General features: G+C 37.6%; 1 protein-coding gene across 1 annotated transcript in view; it reads right to left on the bottom strand.

Moving 5' to 3' along the window:
* Positions 1-487: 487 nt before the first annotated feature.
* LOC131056091 (uncharacterized) overlaps positions 488-26530 on the bottom strand; it is a 42686-nt gene continuing 16643 nt past the window's right edge. The window contains exon 2 of the mRNA XM_057990429.2: positions 488-915. The gene's annotated coding sequence lies outside the window, so the exon portion shown is untranslated. The remainder of the gene's footprint in view (positions 916-26530) is intronic.

The raw sequence follows: 26530 nt of genomic DNA, 5'->3' as shown, positions 1-26530 counted from the left end.
CTCAATCCCACTATCAGATGGTTCTGTGTATAAATCCGACACATTTAAAATTTACCATAAATAACATAATGTCGAAGTACACATCAAAATCTTATCTCATTGGACATTTTATGAGACATTTCATTTTCAGATAAAATGGGTTTGAGTTCAGTAGGGTCACAGAGACCGAATCATTTCTTATGTATGCTGCCCACACAAACAGGAACCATTGTTGTATCCCTAGGCACTCAAAGCAAATATTTTACACATGCATAACTACATTTAAACAAAACAATTTATATTCTGTTAATTTTAATTTTATGTGTTAAAATATGCTTCATAATTTTTGCTGAAAGCAGTTGTAGAAAAAATTATGTGGGTTAAACTTGTAAAGGAAAATTAATTCTGTAGCAAAAGAATAAGACAACCCCTTAGTTGAATTGCTGCCACTTTTCAGAAGAGTGCCTAGAGCAATTTCTAAAGACAGCTGAAGCTTACCAACATAAGGTACCAAGAAACAAAAGCGATTACTAAATCCTGTAAAATGGGTGAATCTTAATTGGTCATCCAATTTCAAATTACCTACTGAAAATAATAATAATGCAACACTGCATGACGTAAAAGACTTAGTTAACTTAGTAATTACAATACCACTTCCAATAATCTCCTCTATTTACATATTTGAATTAACATCTTACACTCAATATGTGGTCACTTTGGAACGCACTTAGATTTCTTGAGAATCAAGAGTTCAGTGTCACAATAATACCAAAACTATGATGATCATTTTATGAGAAACGTGCAACATCAATACCAAGTTCTGAATAATTTGTCGATACCTGAAGTATTTGGCCAAAAATGCTTGATTATATTTTAACAACCAAATAGATGAAAGCGAAATTCCAGCAAAGTTGATTTGTTGATATGTTTTCTATCCTGCAAAATTAAACCCAACATAACATGAATTTTAGTATACTCTAATAATTTTGTCAAGACTTCTTTGAAAAGATGAATTTCATCAAAATGATATGAGAAGTTGTATTTCCAACAAGAGAGAAGGTTTAAGCTATTCGATTATCAGAGTTTCAACGTTCATTTAACAAAAAATCCATAAATAGGCAAAACGTACAGCTTTTCATATGGACTGCATGAACTAACTCATGTTCAAACGTATTCGTCATAGTTGAAAAACTTGCAGGTCAACTAGGCTCAGCAACTCACAGAAAAACTCAGCAAGAACTTGTGAGTTCAAGTTGTAAATGTGGCCCATATTGGAATAAAAATCTACCAAACTGTTGGTAAACAGATTTGTCACTGCTAATTTATCTTCAAAACTGACCCTGTTTGTCCGAAGAGCAGTGACAAATGTACCAACAATTGGAGAGATCGTTGTAGACTGTCAATCTTCCTCTTCATTTGAGAGGGGCAGCTCCCTCGTATGATGAGGGAATTTGTAATTTCTGCGCACTTTTAACCTGAAAGTATAAAAAGGAAGAAAGACAAAACTATAGAAAGTGGATAACAGAAACCCTAATAGTAGACATACGAATACCAAACAGGACTTCACAAATGATAACAATTACAAGAGGGGTAAAAGCAAATATGTTTAAATGCATAATGACAACGAAGGAAGGAAGACGAATCTCAACATACAAAGAGATCAGCTACTTCAACACACTCGAGCTAAGATGCCAAAGCCTGCTTGTGTGTCATAATGTCATTACATCAATTGCACAGATTACATATGCACAAAGAGGATACCAATCTAACATACACGAGATTGATAATTATTACATATGAATACATTTGGAACACATGAATTGAAATGCATTCTTCATTATCCTTTTGAAAATATACAAGTCCAAAATCCTTTCTATACATAGTACATGAGCATAAGAAATTCTTTGAAGTGTCTTTGAAAATTCCTCCAAAGTTTCCCCTCCGTGAGAGTCTTCTTAAACAATGCAAAAGCCTTGTATTTATAGGATTTAGATGATAACTATTTTCAATTTTGTAACCACTTAGGATAACTTCATTAGGTAGTCACTTAGGATAACCAGCTTAGTGATTACTTCTAATAACTACCTTTTTTGGAAACAAGTTAGGGTTTATCTAACTTTTACAAAAATTAAGCCCAAATTCTTAATTCAGTTATGACGAGTGACATAAGTCACTTTTACAAAAAGGCAAGTGAAAACATGTAACTTTTGAAGCAAGGAGCAATCCATCATCTTTGTCAAGGTAGTTTTGCCATCTCCGAGTACTCTAGTTATCTTTGTAATCATCTCACCATCCAACTCATCAAGAACGCAAAACCTATCTTTCTGTTGAAATGAATATGAAATCATTAAAACTCTCCATAGGATGAAAAAGCTTGAATGTTTCAATGCATTCATAGATTGGTACATTGATCAGTGGCATATGGAATATTAGTTCAACAACAAATAGGCCTTCAAAGAGACGCATTCTAACTAAACCTGATAGACATCCTTTGCTTTCTTGAGTATAACTTCTTGAATAATGCAGAGGCTTAATTTCATCATATTTCTCGAAATTGTGAGTATTCAACTCCCTAGTGAGCACAGATTTGTATGTTGCTTTCATCTTATACAAACTGTCCCATTAAGTACCTCTGGACCACCGGTGTGCCTTTATTTCATCCACTCCGTCCTAACCCAACTTGTGATCTACATCAAGTCTTTCATTTTGAGTGATACTCAAAGTTCTTCAAGAAACTTCAAGCATGCCTTCGAGCAAAGGATCTTTCTACATGCAATTTTGGAGTCATTAGAATAGATAGGAGGGCAGCCGACAAGTATCTGATAGATTATTTCACCTAAGAATCACCAATTACACTTCATGTCATAGCCCTTCTTTACCAAAAACCTTAGGTGCCATATAATCAAGTGTGCCAATAGTGGAATAAGCCAATGATCATCGATTTCTTTTCCAATGTTGAATCTGTTACCTTAAGGGGCTCCCATTACGCTCCTCTCAAATTTGAATGTCCTTTCATTTCCAGAGCTCGACATGGTTCATTATCATTAAATGGCTTGTCTTCATTCAGTGTTAACGATGTGGCAGGATCTAGTGGTTTGCATAATCCAAAGTTTGATAATTTGATATGGCCATCCTTATCTAACAACAATTTATCTAGCTCGATATCCCCATGAACATAGTTGTGCTTATGTATTAAGTGAAAAGCCAGGATACTTTGTGCAATATAAAAGCGTGCAACATCTTCAACTAAAAAATCTGCATGAGTAAGTATTGTCATAATGCCACCCCAAGAAGGTATTCCTTGATAAGGTAAAAACAAATACTCTGTGCCTTGAAATGAATAAAACAGCTTCACGGTGTACTGGCTATTAAGTAAGCAGATCCCTCTTAGGCCTTAGATGTTCCACCCACCAATTGCATTTGTTTTGAGAGTTTCTAAAGCTTTTCAACAGATCCATTTCATGTGTTTATTATAATTATTGCATTCCATGATATGGCATCCTTTTGAAGCATTTTGACAAACAATTCACGCATCTGTCTGTGCTTCATATTTTGCTTGTGTGTCAACTAGGTCACCTTGCACCTACGAATTGCATTGTTTCAAGGTTTTCTTTAAAATCTTTTCAGTGATTCTATCTTCTGCAAATCTCAAGAAAGCTATGTTCAATCAGACAACCTCTTTAAGATATTCTATCAAATAACTCGTGTAATGCAACTATGATTCCAAATTTTGCATGATAGCTACAAGAAATTAGGGCGGTTTGCAACTACACCATTTGACAAAATTGTGTGTTTAGTGGTTGTATGTAGGAATCTAGGAAAGAATTAGGCTTTACGCCTAGCAATTGAATTCCATTGAAAGTTCCTAAAGTCTTTTCAATAAATCTATATCGCGCACTCTCTGCAATGATGGAATTCCATGAGGTGACATCGCTTTGAGGCATGCTATCAATCATTTCACATGCCTTGTTACTGCTTTACATGTCAAGTAGATTTCTATTGTATTTTCAACTTAAACATGTCAGTCTTAGATCTATTAGATCCTCAAACTCAAGAAAAGATTTTTGCAGTCAGGTTTCGAAACTCCTATTACCTGCAATCATGGGATACCATGTGATGAGATCTTATTGGAGGATTTTGTTAAACAATTCATATGCACGCCTATGTTTGACGTACATGTCTACCAGCCACATTTCCTTAAAAGCTTTAAAAGCCTTGACAACAATTGGATTTGTACATATCTCGTAGCCATGACATGTGATAAGAACACATCTGTTCGAGTCGTTCTGCCAATGATATAAAATTTTAAAGCCATCTTTAAGACATTCTATCAAACAACTCACTTGCCTGTATCCATGCTTGCATGCATTCTGCAGGTCGGCATTACTAACTACAATGCTCGATTCATATATGATTTGCAGGTTACAAGAAAACACGTCAACACAACCATCGCAGGCCTTACTCACTTGTTATGAAAGTCGATCATGAACACACTTTTATCAAATATTTAGAAAGCTACCTTGCAGAAAATAATTTGCACACATTCTGCAACCATATCATTTCATTTCTCAGCCCGTCAAACTATTCACATGCGCATAGAAGGAATGATAGTGGAATTGGGTTTTATGGCTCTAAATTGCATTTGAATTAAATATAAAATCATTTTAATAAATTTCTCCGCTGTAAAACTTGTCATTCACTGCATCACATGAGGCAACTTCTCTTTTGAGGCAACTTTCAAACAGTTCTCATGCCTGTAGATGTGATCTGTCTCCTACACAAAAAGCATGCACCGTTTTATGGTGTTTTGACCTCAGTATATTTAGGAATCCCTTGTGTTTCATTGACCTCTTGCTATTGAAAATCATCACACGTGCTCACTAACTGGCTGAATGTGTTCAAAGTTCTGCATTAATTCAAAGATCTTGAGAGCATATTTGTGTAATATATTTCGTGCATAGCCTGCAATAACTGTTTTTCATGAGATGACCTCTCTTTGAGGCATTCCATCAAACAATTCATGTGCCTTGTTGATGCTTTAATCTTTTATGCACTGGCTGCATATGATAAGGGAGTCGCATCATGAGTTGCAGAGTTTGGCTTTACACCTTCCTATTGCATATGCTTGAAAGTTTTAAAAGCCTTATTAACAAATCTATATGTGCATGTCCTGCAGCAGTTGCTTTGCTTGAGGGATCTAAATCCTTTTCAACAAATCCATCTTCTGCAAACTATGCCATCATTGCATTCGATGGGATAAAATCTTCTTGGAAGCAGCCTATGAAAAATTAGAGGTGCTCTGCATGCATGATATTCTCTATGCAATTCCTAAAGTTGTTTCATCAAATTAATTCTTTGTGAAAGTTTTAAAAGCCTTATTAACAAATCTATTATGTGCATGTCCTGCAGCAGTTGCTTTGCTTGAGGGATCTAAATCCTTTACAACAAATCCATCTTCTGCAAACTGTGCCATCATTGCATTCGATGGGATAAAATCTTCTTGGAAGCAGCCTATGAAAAAATAGAGGTGGTCTGCATGCATGATATTCTCTATGCAATTCCTAAAGTTGTTTCATCAAATTAATTCTTTGTGAACCATTGCGAACATTGTATGGAGTAAGCCAAGCAGAAGAGGTTTAAAAATTAATATCTTTGAAGTTAGTTATCATAACTAACTCTTTCCTCAACAAATGTATCGGCATTTTTCTTAACTTTGACAACTTGCTCAAAGTGCCGATGTATGAGTTATAAATTTATAATAACTAATTTTTTAATAATTGAGAATGCATCGGCATTTTTCTATGCTTTGCAAAATCAGCCAGCTTGCCGATGAGTTATGAGTTCACCATATCGGTCACTTAAGAAACTAATACAATTCACCGATAAGCTGTGATATATTAAGTGATTCCATAATTTGAACTGCTTTCACAATCTGGCCAAGTTATCATTCGGTGATTTAGGCAATTTTGACAACAAATGTAAAAGACTGATGCAACATATTTTGTCACATAAAAACCTTCATCCATTAATCGGTGATTCAAGTCTCTTTGACAAGGCATCAAAATGGTCGATCAACATGCCTTTATTTATCCAAGTACTCATTGGGAATATTTATGACTAGGAAGTTCTCAAATTGACTATTTTGACACAAAAGTTTAAAATTTGAATAGTTTGAAATTGGGGCTAACACCCACAAAACACTCATTTTCCATCCATTTTTTTCAAGCATTCGAGCATGTGCCATGAAGGTTTGTGTGGTCTCAAAGGCCTCCATTTGAGCTTGGCAGTAAAGGCTCCACCCTTTGACCCTGTCCTGTATTGCAATAGGGAATGCACTAGGGGCACTGCTGTTCCTCGATCCTGCTGGAAGCTTCTGCTCCCAAACCCCCGATTTGGTTGCTCCAGACCCCACATTGGTTTTAAAAAGCAAACACTAAAAATTGTTTTGGGCCGATGTTTTCAATAAATCAAAATGTTTAACCTTAAGTTGCATTATCACGCTCTGAAGGAGGTGGTTTCCTGCATGTACATATAACCTCAAAATTCCATGCAAAATTTACTAGGATATTAATTTGAAGCATTTGAATAGTGCCTCGAGTTGAATGCCAGCTAATATAAGAATTTTGGCATTTTAATGCCTCATCTCATAAGGTTGAAAACTTGAAAGTATAGATATCTTAAGCAAACTAATCAGCCGATCATTTTAGCAAGGTGTATTTATTGACATCTTAATACCATGCCTTATAAGCTTGAACTTGAGAGTACATACGCTAACACATAGCAGCAAAGATCTTCTGAGAAAAAAAAATCAATAAACCAACTGTATAAGCTTTTTTCAAAAAATCAGGGAAAAATAGTATTTAAAAAAAAACGTAAAATAATGTACAAAAAAAGACAAAAACATGTTTTTGAATTTGAAGGCATATCCCGTGTTACATGGGGATGTGTCACCACCCCTTAAACCTGTCCCTGTCCCCTGAGGTGTGTCAGCGACCAGGGGACGTTAGGGGATGTCCCCTAGCCATCCCCCTCAATATGAGAAAAATTGCAAATGTCCCAAAACCGGGGATGGCAGAAAACATTTAGGGGACGCCTAGCCATCCACAAGGCAGTTTGAAGACAACCCTTGACTGTCCCAAAGACAGCTAGGCATCCCTTATAGAATAGCAATTTTTTATAATGTTTAAAAAAATAGTTCATTAACAATTAAAAAAAAGACTGTTAAATATGTCATGACCACATTAAAAAAGCAGTATAACACAATTGCATTTTAAAAAACAGTAATAAATATATCATGACAGTATTAAAACAGCAATTAAATATATCATGACAAGAGTGACAGCAACGACCGTAGTATAACAGCAATAAATATATCATGACAGCATCATAACAGCAATTAACTTAATCATGACAACAGTTAACACTACCAGCAATAATTTGGATTTCTGATTTCACTGTTCAAAACAGTTGCAAACTTCAAAATCCTTGATAAGCTATTAGCCTATTAAAGGTGTATTTGCCATAGTGTGGTATTGTGTGAGAAGTACAAAGAAATAATGTATTTCCAGAATGTGATTGGATTGTGTAATGTCCCCACTTTGAAATACAATTTAATGATAAAATAATAATGATAAAATAAAAATTAAAATATATATATATATATAAATAAATAGTAATAAAATATAATATTCATAAAGGGAACAAACACGATAAGACTAACATTGGATAAGTCATGAAGTCTTTCAGCTTAAGAGGAGAGCATTTTGAATATAAAACTATTATGAATTACCAGCTGTCCGTTGACACATCAAGAGTTTTATTAGTGGCTGTGGCAGCGACTCTCAGATCCAACAACAAGCATCAATCATTTAAGAGTGCGATTTGTAAATGGAATTAAGATAACTACTCTGCTAGCATGAGAGTTAATAAGGAGAGGTCAAAGAATATTGACCAAGGCAGAGTTGACATATACGATAATTAAATACAATTATGTCCAAACCCGATCTAACTAAAGGGAGCAGCAATTGCTTAACATATAATTACACAGCAATCACAATATGAAGTATAATCGATATTCCTTGGAAGTAAACCAATGGTTCATGAACAATAAAGGACAGCGCTTAAGTCAAAAATTGACAAGGATTATCATTTGTCAAAACAGTGATATAAATTAAGGGTGGCACTTTCGATTAATGAAGAAAGAAGCGATCACCAAGGCAATATTTATATGTAACAAATGGCGGTGATTACTGGAAAGAACAATGATCAAAGGAGCTTGTTTATTTACAGCAATGAAGGTCATCCGTCCCTCAACAAACATTGATGAATATCGAGTAATGCTAAGGAATCATATTGGCATAGAATAGAGCTACGCAGGAGTGAATGATATCCATCGTCTTAAGAACTATGAAGTCGACTATCATATGAGGGGGAGAGTTTGAGAACATAGACGATTCCAATTACCCTTAAGCATCCTTGAGACTACCGTTATGATACGAAGAGATTAGAAAGAATGATCAGTAGTTGGCGTCAAAGGGATAGATAGCGATTGACAACGGTTACCATAACTATTAACTCAATAAGGAATTAATAATTATTGAAAGCACATATCTACAAATCAGGGGCGACACCATGGTCTAGTCACACAAGACCATAAAAATATTAAGACCTATGATGTCTTCAAAGAGAAACTCATTGAGAGGTTTGATCACACCCACTCTCAAAAACACTTCAAAGAACTCACAAGAATAAAGCAGAGAGGAAGCATTGAAGAATATATTTCAGAATTCCAGAGATCAGCTGTTATGGTCCCCGGAATATCCGAGGACGGACTTATCTACCTAATCATAGAAGGGTTGAATGATGCAACCCAAGGGCTAGTAAGCGCCTTCGAACCTCCTACCCTCCAAAAGGCAATTCTTAAGGCCACAAGGCTTAACTCTGCCCAAACAAAGAAAAGAAGTCACCACAAGAGAGTACCACCAAAAGATGGTCATTTTATTGAAGAAGATAAACGCAAGAAACCATATCTTTCTTATAATGACCGGGAGGAATTGAAGAAAAAGGGCCTTTGTTTTGATTGCAACAAGAAGTGGAGAGAGGGTCACACCTGCAGCCGGGATTCAAGGAATGAGAATGCAGGGAGAAAATGTTATGTATGCCACGAAAAATGGAATACGGAGCATCGATGCCAAGCAAGAGATGAATTAAAGGAGAAGAATCTATGTTTCAAATGTAAAGAACCATGGAGCTATAACCATCAATGCAAGAGAGGACAAATGCATATGATAGAAGAAGGCTGTGATGGAGAGACATCCAGCAAGAAATCAAGGCATTCTTAGTGAATGTCAGGGGCATTCTTAGTGAAAGCAAGGAGCATTCTTAGTGAGTGCTAGGAACATTCTCAGTGAATGTTTGGGGAACTCTGAGCAAGTGCCAGGAGCATTCTTAGTGAGTGCTAAGGACATTCTTAATGAATGTAGAGGATACTCTTAGTGAGTGTCAAGAACCTAACAATATGTGTTTTTGTGTGTATGCTCCATGTTTTATGTGTATTCTCTGTGTCTGTTTCATGTCTAATGTATTTTCAGCATGTTTATTCCATGTGTATTTCCAAAGCCATTTCATATTGAGAATAATTTTGAGCACTCCATGATCATTGCTTGAGGACAAACAATCTTGAGTGAAGGAGACTGTAATGTCCCCACTTTGAAATACAATTTAATGATAAAATTAAAATTAAAATTAAAATATATATATATATATATATATATATATAAGTTTTATACAAAAATAAATATATTAAATAATAATATAAATAAATAAATAGTAATAAAATATAATATTCATAGAGGGAACAAGCACGATAAGACTAACATTGGATAAGTCATGAAGTCTTTCGGCTTAAGAGGAGAGCATTTTGAATATAAAACTATTATGAATTACCAGCAGTCAGTTGACACGTCAAGAGTTTTATTAGTGGCTATGGCAGCGACTCTCGGGTCCAACAACAAGCATCAATCATTTAAGAGCGCGATTTGTAAATGGAATTAAGATAACTATACCACTAGCATGAGAGTTAATAAGGAGTGGTCAAAGAATATTGACCAAGGCAGAGTCGACATATACGATAATTAAATACAATTATGTCCAAACCCGATCTAACTAAAGGGAGCAGCGATTGCTTAACATATAATTGCGCAGCCATCATAATATGAAGTATAATCAATATCCCTTGGAAGTAAACCAATGGTTCATGAACAATAAAGGACAGCGCTTAAGTCAAAAATTGACAAGGATTATCATTTGTCAAAACAGTGATATATAAATTAAGGGTGGCACTTTCAATTAATGAAGAAAGAAGCGATTACCAAGGCAACATTTATATGTAACAAATGGCGGTGATTACTGGAAAGAACAATGATCAAGGGAGCTTGTTTATTTACAGCAATGAAGGTCATCCGTCCTATTGACATGTTTTTTATGACCGCATCTAACACAGAATAAAATCACCAATGGTCACCTTATCCTCTCTTGATCAAGATTAGTCCGTATGCTAGGATTGTTTAAAGTTCAAACGGCTAATCCCAAGGTTCCTTTAGTGCGTGGACGTGACTCAGTTGTTTGATGGGTTTGCTGATAACCCAAGGGGCCTTACATATGTTCAATTGAAGAAAACTTATGCAAGCTCATGGATTCCTACACGAATGATTTGCACTGAAAGCTCTAGTTTTAGATCTTTTAGATTTTGAATTATGCGAAAAGTAAATAGGAGTAGGGTAGAGAAAAACTAGGCTAAGGCTAATTTAATCCTAAGAACAGGAGATGGGATTACTTATGCAAAATCAAACCACTCTTTGTTTCGCCAGCAAAGCACAACTACATGAAGGCGGTGCAATCTTCAAAGGGTGCGTGGAGGCTTTTCAGATCATCAATACAGACCATCGGATTGAACAATCTCTACTGATAACCGAAGTTAAACGCATACACTTCAACAGGCTCAGGCTAACTTTGCACGGCATATAACAATCAGCTGCACACCAAAAGTATGAGCTTGGATTCTGCAACAAGTTCTCCTATCAATTCCAGTTCTTCTAACAACATATAAGCAAATCTAATCTAATTGAAGAGAGCAAGATCATGCAGATTGCCAAAGTAGAACAAGAATACACCATCAAATTGAACAATGCATTAAGTTGGCTACTTCACAATCCTGATGCAACAATCTCAAACAATAATCTCTCCTCCTTTTACAAATGAGGGGGTCACCCCCTTATATAGGTCTCAAGCCATGCAAACCCTAATTAGGGTTTCACCCTAGAAGATTCTCCACTCAAGGTGCAACAAGGTGGGAATCGGCAATTAATAACCCATTATGCCCATGTACAATTAATTCAAAGAGCCTAAAATAGCGCCCACTGGCACATTAAATGTGCCCCATGATGTTGATTATGCTCAAAATATAGTGAACACCCTCATAAATGCCCATCATTCTCCCGGCGACGGCGACATGCACGGAGAGTCTATCATAAAACCATAATGAGAAGGCGGCATGCAAGAAGATTCCTTGTCTGATGGCGACATGCATTGACTGGACCCACGTCCAATCAAAATACCTTCAACAATAAGTACGCCACTACTATTCAGCCAAAAGACTTTCGTCCAAAAATGGAAGACCATTATCTCGTTCATTTATGGCGTATGCAATGAATCTGCCGACGACAGCTTCTAACTCTCCGATGGAGACACTTGGCACATTTTCGATGTCAAATCCCATCAAGGCAATTTCTTCCTTGCTCTTGGAAAAGAAGCTCTCCCACTCCATCGTGACTTCCTGTGTCTTCTTCATTATACCGGAGAATGAAGAAACATTTGTAAAATGTTCCTTAGGGAATGAACCTACGAAGAAGAAATTGTGCAACTAAGATTTCAGGGAGTTCACCGTTATTCCTCCGTCATTGAGTTTCTTCGCAAACAATGCTTCTATTGCACTAATGATTTCCTCTTGTACCCCTCTGATGGACTCTTTCAAAGTGAAGGAGTCAACGCTGAATTTGTCAAAGGTGTTCTTCCCTGAGCAGATGGCATAGAACCATCGGGGAAAGTCATAAGCTTCATTTTCTTGAATCACTCTCCCGTCCACCAGAATTTGCCTTGGAGTCTTTGTCAGAGCCCTACACCGCGGAATGTTTAAGTCTTGGTAAATGTGCACATCCTCCCATAATCCTTCTGATGTCTCCAATCTGCTTAGGAGGGCCACGAACTTTGAATGAAACAGAGCTAAATCTTCAATGAATTTTCCTGCTTCGATATAAACATCCTCTATCCATTCCCTGGAATTTTACGCCATCGCTCTGATAACCTCTGCATCATCAACCACTTCCTTAGGAAGGGAGGAAGGAGTGAATGAAGGACCTGCTTCCGTGAGGGGTCTCTTGAAACTCCCGACATACTCGCACAAGATTCTATTTTCTTCCCTCAGTCGCTTACATTTTGCCTTTGATTTCAACAATTTCTCCTTCATGGCCAAGGAAGATTCTTCAAAGTCTCCCATTACTTGACCTGTGGAAGCATGGCCAAGATCAATCTGTCTGACGACGTAATCCTCCTGCTTGATCTCATTTTTGTCTTTATCCACTACAGGCTCAGCAATATGCAAGGTCCGGTATCCAGATTCTTCCCTGACCACCTTGGAAAACTTCTGGGGAGCCTTTCTTTCCGCTGGCCGATCCATCTTCTTCAGTAATTCTTCTAACTCCTAAGCAGGATCGGTTTCCCTTTCTGATTCCCTTGTCATCCTTCCTACCAGCCAATCTGGAGTGGGGATGGAATGACCATGATCCTCTACGTGCTCTTGTTCCTTCGACTCTTCCTCCATTTCACCAAGGATAGCTTCCACGAAACTATCCTGGCGAGCCTCTTCCTGATGTGGGGGACTTTCTTGCCTTTGACTTCTTGGTCGATGGTGTCCCTGTGAGGCGTTGATGCTAAGTATATCTGGTGTCGGAATGCTCTCTGGAAGTGGACCTGCTGGATGTGGGAACATCTCTACCTCCTGCACACTTGAGGAACTTGTCGATGAATGCTCTCTCTCCGTCCTTGCTTTCTTTTGTGGAGGCTCTTCCCGCTGGAATTCCTGTTGAACCTCCTGTGGGATTTCTTGTTGGATATCCTTATTCTTTGTTGTCCTTGGTCTCTTTTGGGCATTTTTTCCTTTATCCATCCGCACTTCCTTTCCTACCTGAACCTGCGAAGAGCTTCCCATTACTGATATGTTAGATGAACATTCTCTTCCGCCAACCTCCTTATCTGCCTGTCAATCCAGTGCTTAGTAAATTTCAGCACTGGTCTAGCTAAGATACTCAAATCATCCATTTCGGGCTCTGACCAATCTAGCAACTGAATAGGCTGATCCTTTACTTTCTCGAATTCAGGTTGTGTCAAATCTGTATCTTTCTTCACCTGATCTGGCACTTGATAAATTTCACTTATCTTGACGATGTCGAGGGGCAATCTGGAATGCATTCTCTTCCGGACCTCAAGGTCATCCTCGACACTTGCCCAGTAATCCTCTAAGTGAAACTTGTGTATGAATTTGATGCCAACAACCTTTCTGATTTGGCTGTAAGGATCATATTGGGCCCTAGACGTATAGAATGGCAGGCGATAGAATGTCAATTCCCCTGCTGCACTTTCAGCAGCTTCCAAGCCTGAGCATATTTCCATGAAGTCAACCAAGACAACTGGAAATTCAATCGATTGCTGCTTCTTCTTCTTTCATAGCTGATCATAGGCAGTTAAATGCCTCATAAGCTCCAGCAATACAAGCTTGTCTGATGGATATTTGGGCAACTTGTACGACTGGAATGAGAATCCTTGCGTCCTGATGTAGGTGAATTTCGGAAATTGCAGAAACACAGCTCCATACTTCTGGACCAAGGCATTTGCTTGTGGCGACAACCTCACGTGCAACTTCTTTTGCATAAGCCATGTCAAGTACACGGTGAAGGTGTCATTTGCCAACCTGTAAGAATTGACATTGTGAAGATGTAGCTGGGGATAGCATTCATGTACTTTTAACTGAGCTGGTCCGCAGCCCATGATTCCTCTTGCTGGCAACCCATCGAATCCTCCTCTTCGTGCAAGCATATAGAACAGGTAGGAGCTCATGAAAAAGGACTGGGACCTTTTTTCTTTTAAGATCTTCAACTGCTCGTGCAAGTAGTGACTGATCAATTTGGCCCAGTCGATTAACACATTTGAATTCATGATCTCGCCTATATAGAAGAACATCCAGGTCTCGAAGTTCCCAAAATGTGAACACCTCATTACTCTGCTTAACATTTTTATCAGGTCCACATACTCCTGCTTGAACTCGAAGATGGTGAGAGTTTTTGGCATCTTGGCCTGCTTGAACTCGAAGATGGTGAGAGTTTTTGGCATCTTGGAAGCATGTACCCTAGGCTTCAGCAACCACTGCTTGTAAATCAAATCAGCACACCTGGTAGAACCTGCTTCATATACTGCCTTAGCTCCGCTGTTGGTGCTGTACGTCATGGAATAGTGCGAAGGAATTCCGAAAGCCTCACCAATTGACTCTGGAGTCAATGTTGCCAGCAGCTTGCCGTCAGGTGTTGAGATTGTCTTTCGCTCCAAATTATAATGTGCTGCACATTCCTGGACCAAGTCCGAGCACTGAATAGCAAGAGGAAAGCTAGCTGCTGCAACAATTCCGCTTTTGACAATTTTGACTGTTGTTGGCGATGCATTGTGTCCTACTATCCCGAACATTCTGATCTTGAATGCAGCCAAATTGAATGTGCCTAAATTAGTATCGCTGATTTCCTCCCATCTTGAATTCAGCCGGGAATGGGGAAGGAAACCTTTCATTTCTGCCTTGATCAACGCCTGCCTGGAGAGAGTAGCTGCCTTGTTTGATTCCGCCATCCTAGAAGCACCTTGAAAGTGATGAAAACAGAGACTAAGTATGACCACTCTTCACTTCTCCACTTCTTCTTTCCGAAATCTTGCACGTGAGAAATGAAATGCCTTTCCAAACTTATATAGAATTCTTCAAAACGTCTTGCTAAGTTAGGAGACCTTAAATTAGTAATTGCATTCATGACGCGTCATACTTTCCCCAATTACTGTACCATGCAAAGGAAACTTCCCATGCGAGTGAGTTTGAATTTAGAAATTTCTTTATGCTCCAAGTCATGCGTCATACTTGGAAGATTCTCTTCGCCAACTCGTTGATTTTCACTTTTTCCAATTTTGGAGGGAATTCGAAGGATTCTCTCAGGATTTGCTTGATTTCATTCTAACTTGTCGTCTCCTGCTTTTGAAGGAATTTTCATGTCTCTTTTCAACATCCCTATTTTTTAGGGATCCTCCTAAAATTTAGGAGTCAAGTTCATTGGATGGAGAATTTCACCCCGATTCTGAATCTACAAAATTTTCCACACTTCGTCAAGATTCGGTGTCTAAAAATAGCAAATTCAAAAAATCGCCCGAGGGGAATTTTACTTTTTATTCTTCCTTGACCCCTTTGGATTCCATGCCTTACGCAAAATTTCAATTTTTAAGCTTGGGCGTTGAATTCACTGTGCCTTGGAATTTTATCATTTTCCATGCCATCCATGACCTCCTCTGTTCAGTGCCTAACTGCATACCTGGGCGGATTTTTGGCTTGAGGAAGGAATTTTGAACTTTTCATTTTCTCCATGGCTCTTGCTATTTGGCGCCCTCCCAAGTGTTAGGGCGGAATTTCACATAGGTGATGGATTTTGCAATTTATCCATTTCTCCTTGCCTTCTCCATTCTGGTGCCCTAGCTAACCCTTGGGCGCTATTCTTCATAAGGCGTGGAAACTTCATCTTTTCACCTTTTCCATGGCATGTCTATTATGGCGCCTTTCTTCTCCATTGGGTGCATTTCACCCTTAGAGAGGGAATTCCTTAAATTGCTTGGTGTCCATGGGAACACCATTTTGGCGCCTTCCGCCTTGTTAGGGCGCAATTTCCAACAAGGCAAGGAATTTTAATGTTTTCATGTTATCCATGCACCCTCCACTTTGGCGCCTTCCATCAAGCTAGGGCGCAATTTTGACTAGAAGGATTCTTGCAATTGTCCTTCTCTCCTTGGGCATGTCACTTTGGCGCCTTCCCTCATGTCTGGGCGCAAATCACACTTGGCAAAGGATTTTTTCATTTTTCCATGTTATCCTTGCCCCCCTCCATTTGGTGCCCTCCACAGGACTTGGGCAGAATTTCTCTATGAGCAAGGATTCATGAATTTTTTTGTGAATCCTTCAGACCCTTCATTTAGCGCCCAAGTCCATAGTTGGGCGGATTTTCACCCCTGTGGAGGATTCTTGAAATTTGTCCATCTGTCCTTGCCTTCCTCAATTTGGCACCCAACTGCATACCTAGGCGCTATTTCCAACAGGGCAAGGAATTTTCATTTTTTCTAGACTTAGGACAATTTGACCCCCCTTTGCAAGTTTGGAGTGACTTCCTAAATCCTTGGTGAATTTTTGAGCTTCCATTTTAGGCATAGGCTTCCAGCATTTCTAGCTTTCTCTGTCTATTGTCTGATTCTCCAGAATTAGAAATATCTGCAAACGTCTAATCTTTGTCGCCTTATCTAACTGATCCTGCCAGTACTGACTTTCCAAAAATAGAAACCTTCAAAGTGTCAGCGTTAGACCCCTAGACAGGGTGCAGGAATGACTTACTAGAAGTAGAAACTTACTAAAAATAGAAATTACTAAAGATAGTAAGTTTGATTTTTGACAAAATGATGACATTCCGGGACTTGGAAAAATCCCTTAAAAATAGGGACTTTCTAAAAATAGAAAGTTGCTCTTCTTGGGCTCAAATTTTACTAGGAGGTTCCTTGAAGAGTCCTGATTCCAGTTGTATGTTCAATTTTCTCAAAATCCTAACAGAAACCCCTAAAATCTAGGACAGAAGGCAGAAACCCTAAAAAGGGACGAAACAGGCCCTAGACTTCATAGAACTCGCTCGACAGAGAAGCAGATCAACTCTAACTAACCCCCGAACATCCACAAAGCGAAGAGATTGACGAGATCGCTACCAAAACACACAAAAAACCAAGACCAAACGACCGAAAGGGCCTAAAAGATAGGGGTCCCTATCTTGGATGGGGTGATGTGTGATTAGGTCACAACATGTCCCTCAACAAACATTGATGAATATCGAGTAATGCTAAGGAATCATATTGGCATAGACTAGAGCTACGTAGGAGTGAATGACATCCATCGTCTTGAGAACTATGAAGTCGACTATCATATGAGGGGGAGCGTTTGAGAACATAGACAATTCCAATTACCCGTAAGCATCCTTGAGACTACCATTATGATACGAAGAGATTAGAAAGAAAGATCATTAGTTGGCGTCGAAGGGATAGATAGCGATTGACAACGATTACCATAACTATTAACTCAATAAGGAATTAATAATTATTATCATCATAAGTCAAGAGTACAAATCTTAACGATATCTCACAAGGTGCGATTAATAGTTGTATAAAGAAAGATAAGTATTAAAGGACATGGGACGCACCTCTTACCAAGGGACTTATCATTCCAAATACATCATATAAGAAGACGATCATAATAATTCCGAGTAGCATGAATGTTTTTATATATTTTTTATTTATTCCAGTTTGGAAGAGCTGGTAGTGAGCAAGGCCGAAGGCCCATAAATTGGTTGAAAGCACATATCTACAAATCAGGGGTGACACTAGTAATTGCCAGAGAAGATAGCCTATATCAGAAACAGTATCAACCATTTCATTGCAAGTTGTTGTATCAGGATCAGATACAGTATCTAAAATTGCTCTAAGCGACTGTATTAAGAGTCATATTAGAGACAGCAAAATATATACAGCTTTAAGAAATATCGTATCTCATTGCGTATTCATATTGCCGTACTTGACATAGCAGAGCTCCTAAGAGATCATTGCACTTAGTACACATCAAATCAATTTGCTCTCAGTATATATATTGTTACATATATCAGAAATAGCAAATTGATAGTTGTCCATTACATAATTGCAAAGGTTAGATTGTGTAAATGTGAGGAATTGAAGTAATTGTCCCAATATTCCAAGATAGCCCAAAAGGGGACATTACAGCATGCAGGCTTCTGTAGACATCATCCAACATCGTTTTAACAGTAATATTATATTACTGCTGTTATATTGCAGTTCATTGATTCATAGAAATTTGACTCTCTCTCTCGTCTCTCTGTGTATATATATATATGAATATGTGTATATGTCTAAGTTACCGATTCGGATACGGATATGGATTCATGTTAATTTTGTAACGTCGGTCGTACTATTTCATGCTTCCGATATATATATATTCATTTGATTACATATACTAATATGTTAACATTAACTAATGATAAATAAAACCAAAGTTAACTTATCGCGTTTGACCAATGGTTACACCGTTCATGGTATCGGGTGGTAAAGCGATTCTCAAACAAGTCGCACTCCTTCTGATCGGGTAAGTAAACGGTGACTAGTTTACATACTGTGGTGAGAGGTAAGTAGGGAAGAGATGTGTCTTCCCACGTGGGAAGACATATCTCTTCACTACGTAACCCCTCATCCACTTATATAGCATGCTTACATTGAGGAGGATGTACACACCGAAATTGAAGTGTGGTGCATCTTTAAAACACGCTATAGCAGATAAAATACAGCTTTCAGATCATATCTCCATCTCTTCTATTTTGATCACAGAATTTTAAAAGAACTTAACATGGTATCAGAGCCAGGTTCAAGCTAGGAACCCCAAGCACACAAGAGGTGTGGCTTAATGGGGGGTGTTGGTGTTGGAAATAAGCCACACCCGGACCAACGATGGACTGGTCCAAGAAGGGCCAATAGCTCAGTGGTAGAGCACTCCAGCAGCGTATGGAAGGTCCTAGGTTCAAGTCCTAGCTGGTCCATGTCTCAACATGGTATCAAAGCGAAGTTAAGGAAGATCATATTAAAATTCTGTAACGATCTCATAAACTTTCACCAGGCTCTTACTAATATCACATTCCCATAATCCTAATGGCAACCGAAGTTAGGTTTGAAGATAGATTAGATGGAGCATCAAATTTTGTATCTTGGAAATTTAGGATCATGCTTGTTTTGAAAGAAAATAAAATTGACTCCCATGTCAAAAGTGAAATTCTTGAACCCTCTGATGATACAGAGAAAATTCAGTGGAGCAAGGACAATGAGAAGGCCCTTAAGATAATTGTGGATCCAGCAAGAGACCACATTGTACCAGTTATTTCTAAATATGAGACGGCCTTTCAGATGTTCAAAGCACTAGCTGACATTTATGAAATCAACAACACTAGCAGGGCTCTCACCCTAAAGAATCAACTACACCATATAAAGATGAATAAAGGAGAAACAGTTACATCCTATTTCTTGAGGATCACTGAGCTTAGGGATCAACTATCCACTATTCGACATCTAGTAGACAACAAAGAACTTGCTATGATGGACCTAAATGGACTTCCTACCTCATGGGAATCGTTCATTCAAGGAATTAGTGCTCGTTCTAAATTTCCTAAGCTTGATAGATTGAAAATCGATTGCATTCAAGAGGAATCTCGGCTTGTCACAAGAGGAATAAAACAAAACAATGGTAATGAAAACATTCAAGTTCTAAAATCTAATTCCCACAAGAAAGGAAAGAAGAAGAACTTTAAGAGAAAAAGGGACAACAGCTCAAATGGGAAGAGGTCTTCAAAGAAGAAGAGAGACATTTCTAAAGTACAATGTTTCAGATGTGACCAATATGGGCACTATGCAATGAAGTGTCCAGACAGGATCAAACAACAAGCTGCAATGGCAGAAATTAAGAAAGGGAATAATTTTGAGAAGCTAGTCTTCTACTCAACCCTCTCTAGTCAAGTCACCTCCAGTTTCAACACATGGGTGATTGACAGCGGAGCATCTCGACACATCACTGGATTTCGTGAGCACCTAGATACACTTGTGGAAAGTTCAAATGAAGAAGTGACAATTGGTGATGACTCAAAATATCCAGCTATGGGAATAGGATCCTACAATATCAACCTAAAGTCAAGCATATCCCTACAGCTGACTGGAGTTCTATCTGTACCTAGTATAAAGAGAAACCTTGTCTCAGTTTCTGCACTTGAAGATAAGGGTTACAGATTAACCTTAATGGAAGGAAAGGTACTTGCTTGGCCAAAGAACTCCACCATTAAGAAAGCCCACAACATTGGAGTAAGACAAGGGAGACTCTACAGACTTTGCACCACTCCACCTCTAGCCTTGATTCATGAGACTCCAGATTTGAATGAACTTTGGCACAGAAGATTAGGGCACCTTCATTTCGATGCCCTACCTAAGATAGAGAAGATGGTGATCGGCTTACCCAAGCTAAGTCAAAAATCTGAAGGAGCCTGCAAAGGGTGTGCCTTGGGAAAGAATACTAAAGGGTCTTTTAATTCTAGAAATAGTAAATTCAAAAATGTATTAGAATTAGTTCATTCTGATTTATGTGGACCCATGTATGTACCCTCATTAGGGGGATTTTTATATTATGTAATATTTGTAGATGATTATTCTAGGAAGACCTGGATATATTTTCTGAGGTACAAAGAGTCTAAAGAAATCCTTTCTAAATTTAAGGAATTCAAAGCTCTTGCAGAAAATATGACAGGTAAGAAAATCATAACCTTAAGAACAGACAATTGGGGGGAATACACTTCTGATATGTTTAAAGATTATTGTATAAATGTTGGGATTAAGAGGGAGTTAACTGTACCTTATAACCCACAACAAAATGGGGTAGCTGAAAGAAAGAATAGGACTATAGTAGAAGCTGCTAGGGCTATGTTGTTTGACCAAAATATAGAAACCTCATTTTGGGCTGAAGCATCTAAGACAGTTGTGTACATTCAAAATAGATGTCCTCGTTCTCTTCTTGACAATAAAACCCCTGAAGAAGCCTTTACTGGCAACAAACCTGACATAAGTCATTTCCGGATCTTTGGGTGTCCAGTCTATATTCATGTCCCCAAGGAAAGAGGTCAAAGTTAGAACCTTCTGGAAAGAAAGGAGTATTTGTTGGGTACAGTGAAACATCTAAAGCCTACAGAATATACATACCTGGTCAAAGACAAATTGAACTAAGCAAAGATGTCATCTTTGAGGAAGACATAGCATTAAGGAGGTCCAAAAGCTCTAATGAATTAGAACACCAAGATCCTCCTACAAGCTTGGATGAGGATTCCACCCCTGAGATTCAGAGGGAGACCCCTAAAGATGTTGAGCATGAAGTTCAAGGCTTACCTTTAGAAGAAAATTATCCCGAAACTAGGAAGAGACCACTTTGGACTAAAAAGATGCTTCAAGAAGCTGAAAATTATGCTGCTCCAAAGGGGACCTTCAGAGAAAGTAAGAGACCTAACCTATTTTCCAGTTATACTGCCTTGATGAGTGAGATCATTGATGCAGAACCTTCTTGTGTTAGAGATGCGCTCAAGCATCAAGTTTGGAAAGATGCTATGTCAGAAGAGTATCAGTAAATTCTAAAAAATAATGTTTGGGATATTGTGCCTAGGCCTAAAGGCAAATCTGTGGTATCTTCTAAATGGCTCTTCAAAATCAAACATGCAGCAGATGGCAGTATTGAGAAGCACAAAGAAAGGTTTGTTGCCAGAGGTTTCTCACAGAAAGAAGGTATTGACTATGAAGAGACATTTGCTCCTGTTGCCAGATACACTTCTGTCTGAGCAGTTTTGGCTATTGCAACATCTAAAGGATGGAAAGTCCATCAAATGGATGTCAAGACTGCTTTTCTGAATGGTAAGATTGAAGAAGAAGTTTATTTGGAGCAACCTAAAGGTTTTGTGATTCATAAGGCTGAATCACATGTCTGCAGATTAAAGAAAGCTCTTTATGGACTGAAACAGGCCCCCAGAGCATGGTATGAAAGAATTGATCACTATCTCTTGGAATTAGGATTTTCCAAGAATGAAGCAGATCCAAATCTCTACTACAAGGTAATCAATGGTGAATTATTAATTCTTATTCTTTATGTTGATGATCTACTAATCACAGGAGAGGATAATTGTATTTCTCGATGTAAGAAAGAATTAGCCTCTGAGTTTGATATGAAAGATTTGGAAATTCTTCCCTACTTCCTTGGATTGGAAGTTTGGCAGCAGGCAGATGGTATAATCTTTAATCAAGGAAAATACACCATTGATATATTCAAGAGATTTAGAATGTTGGATTGTAGATCCATGACCACACCTATGGAGACAAATCTGCACAAGCTAAAGGAAACAGCTGCAAAATCAGAGTTTGCAGATCCTACACTCTACAGACAGATTATTGGATCTCTAATGTATTTGGTAAACACAAGACCTGATATATGTTATGTTGTAAATGCACTAAGTCAGTTCATGAGTGAACCCAGGGAAATAGATCTTGTTGCTACAAAGCATATTCTGAGATACCTTCGAGGAACTATTGGTTTTGGTTTGAAATATAAACATGTAGAACTTGACCTACATGGATTTACTGATTCTGATTGGGCTGGAAGCATAGTTGATAGGAAAAGCACATCAGGATGTTGCTTTAGTTTAGGATCGGGAATGATCTCATGGATATGTAGAAAACAGTCTTCAGTTGCTCAGAGTTCTACAGAAGCTGAATACATTGCAGCCTCCATGGGAGCAAGAGAAGCTGTATAGCTCCAGAAATTGCTTGTAGGACTGTTTGGTCAGCCCTTAAATCCTATTGTCATCTACTGTGACAATCAAAGTTGCATCAAGCTTTCAATGAATCCAGTATTTCATGACAGGTCTAAACACATTGAGATTCCTTATCACTATGTTCGAGATATGGTGGAAAGGAATGTGATCCGACTGAATTATATTAGTACAGGTGATCAGATTGTAGACATTCTTACCAAGCCTCTCTCCAGGATCAAGATTGAACACTTTAGAGATAAACTTCGTATGGTTGAAAATGATATTTAATTTTGAGAGATAGTCTCATTTCTTCTGATATACTAATCTATTTAAAGATGTTTAGTGTGTAGACTATTTTATTTGTCATGTGTGTGAGTCCATGACTACATGGGCCTTCTGTGAACATTATTGAAGGGTGACGACTTTTCAATAATGAACACTTGTTTCAAATTGATATTGTAAGGTGACAATTTTACAATTATCAATTTAACTATCTTGATGGATATCATGTGACTTGATATCTGTGGACATGTCATGATAGTATATATATGTCTAAGACATTATGGTAGATATTTGTTGGTTGATATCATTAAATAAACCATAATTATGATAGAGATCTTCATGGTGAATATTATGAACATAATATTCATGGACATGCCATGAAATCATTATCAGTATGGTAGGCATCATGTGACTTGATGCCAGTGCACATACCTTACTTGATAACTATGAGTTATGGTGAGTATCATGAGACTTGATATTCATTGTTGAACCATATCTTTGAATATCACTATGGTGTGATATCTCCTCTCTTCACAATCAATGGATGAATTGTGATGTTTTCTCTAACATGAAATGTGTCCTCCCTAGTTAAGAGGGAGTGTTAATTTTGTAATGTCGGTCGTACTATTTCATGCTTCCGATATAAATATATTCATTTGATTACATATACTAATGTGTTAACGTTAACTAATGATAAATAAAACCAAAGTTAACTTATCGCGTTTGACCAACAGTTACACCGTTCATGGTATCGGGTGGTAAAGCGATTCTCAAACAAGTCGCACTCCTTCCGATTGGGTAAGTAAACGGTGACTAGTTTATATACTGTGGTGAGAGGTACGTAGGGAAGAGATATGTCTTCCCACGTGGGAAGACATATCTCTTCACTACGTAACCCCTCATCCACTTATATAGCATGCTTACATTGGGGAGGATGTACACACCGAAATTGATAAGTGTGGTGCATCTTTAAAACACGCTATAGCAGATAAAATACAATTTTCAGATCATCTCCATCTCTTCTATTTTGATCACAGAATTTTGAAAGAACTTAACAATTCACAGGTATGGCACAAAAAAAATCCCTTGGGTTCAAGTTCGGGTGTGGCTACGTCTATCACACACACATTAGTGGGGATTATTATAATATTATATAATAATAATATATATATTTATATGTGTGTGTGTACAGACGTAGCCGCACCCAAACTCAAACCCAAGGGATTTATCTTCTGTGTCGTACTTACGAATCCATATCCGTATCCAATAATAATATATATGGATTCGCCGGTACGGCACAAAAAAAATCCCTTGGGTTCGAGTTGTACACGCGCGCACACACACACACACACACACACATATATATATTATTATATAATAATGATATATATTATATATAATTATATCTAATAATATTATAATATACTAATATCTTTTAATATTTAATTTAGTTTAAACATCAAACAAAATAAATAATAATATATGTTTAAAAAATTAATTTGAAATATTGTTAATATATAATAATATAAATTATAAAGTCCAAGGGGTTGAGCTCAACTGGTTAAAACACTGGGTTCTCACTGTGGAGACCCCAATTCAATTTCCAATAGGGACATCTGAAGTGGAATTCTAAGTTGTGACTCTTGGCCTTCCATAGGATGGGGAAGGTCTTGGGGTCAATCTAATCAAACATAATAATAATAATAATGATTCAAAGATATGTAATGGTGATGGGGCCCCCTATTGTGTCTCCATTGGTTCATAGCTCCAGTCAAAAGCTATTCAAGCTTCGGCCAATTACCGATCAAAAAATAATAATATAAACTATAATATTAATTAAATTTAAATATTAAATTTTAAAAACAAATACTAAATCGAATGATATAAAACATAAAGTAATGCTAAAATAAAAATAAAAAATAAGCAAAAGTACCGAATCGGATACGGATATGGATTCGCAGGTACGGCACAAAAAAAAAATCCCTTGGCTTCAAGTTCAGATGCGGCTACGTCTGTACACACACACATATATACAGCAGTGTGTGAATAGAACAAAGCAGATAATATAGCAAGGCTTATAATAGGGGTGCATAGATATTCAACAGCGGTGCATGCATTATAGTCAGAGATCAGGATATATATATAGTCATGTATATAACAGTGAAGCAGTGCGGACACTATACTGCAGGTATATAACATATAGTGGAGCATAAAATCAGATATATTCTGCTGAGATCTGTATGATTAAGTATAGGCTGTGATTAATATATGCTATGCACTATATATACATATCCTGTGATATATACATATCCTGTGATATATAGATATAAAAGTCTGTGATAGATATATATTCTGAAAGCAACATATATATGCTTTGATATAAAATTAATTGATTAATTCAAGATATTGAAATATATATTCAGATATTACTGTTTTAATTTCTGAATTAAACAATAATATCAGAGATACTGATCTCTATCTCTGAAACCTCAATTCTGATCCAAAAAAAATTACACCCATCTCGTATGCAATGATTGCAGGTGTATGCACAGAAAGATTTTATTGAAAAAGGCTGTAGAAACTTTCAAACAAACGTAATTAGCAGTTGTAAAACCAGATCCAGATTGGTTTTACATCCTCTGCCAGTATCTTGCACAGCTGTGCTGAATAGAAGACATAAATCCAATGTGTGGAAGCATACGCAAGGCATATGGAATTTTTATCAGAATGTCCCAAAAATGCATCATCTCAAGGAATGAAATGAACCGATTGCAGAATGTGCACAAAGTGATTCGTTGAAGCGACTTTAGTAACTTCCAAGAAAAGCATTTACATGGTGCAAGGCAGAGTTCAGACAGAGCATGTCAACCAAAGAGAGCCCATCTCATAGGATGTGCAAAGAATGAATTTATTGAAAATGTCTTCAGAACTCAGCATCCATTAAAGCGCAAAGGATGAAGAATTCTTGTCAGATGTTGTAGTTGCAATTCCTAGCTGGTTGCATAAGCAAAATGTGGAACCATAGACAAAATGGCTTGTATCGTTTGATGAAATCCCCCAAGAAAATATTGTCTCAGCGCATGCCATGACTGTGAAATATACATGGCACACAAAGTGTTTGGTTGAATTCCTCAATAGAAATCGGCCTGATAATATCTAATAATTGCAGGCTATGCACAAAATGGAATAGTTGAAAGAGCTTTAGAAACTCAGGCAAATATACCCAAACATTGCATGTGAAAACGTTGAGCATTGACATGGTGCCTAAAATATTTGACATAATGCCGCTAAGAACCAATAATGTATCTCATGGATTGTGATCACTACAATATTGCACACAATGGATTTATTAAAATGAGGCTTCAGAAGAATTCAAGTAAATGCTACTGGCTGATGTGAAGCTAAATTCCACCACCTTTGCTAACATCCTTGCTGCTTCTGAAAGTTGAAGTCATGTAACACAGTATGGACATCACTGAAGCATTAAAGAAGTTGGG

The sequence above is a fragment of the Cryptomeria japonica genome, chromosome 2 (assembly GCF_030272615.1).
Source record: "Cryptomeria japonica chromosome 2, Sugi_1.0, whole genome shotgun sequence".
NCBI lineage: Eukaryota > Viridiplantae > Streptophyta > Pinopsida > Cupressales > Cupressaceae > Cryptomeria > Cryptomeria japonica.
The sequence above is the reverse complement of the archived record's forward strand: the minus strand, read 5'-3'. Positions and strand labels throughout refer to the sequence as shown.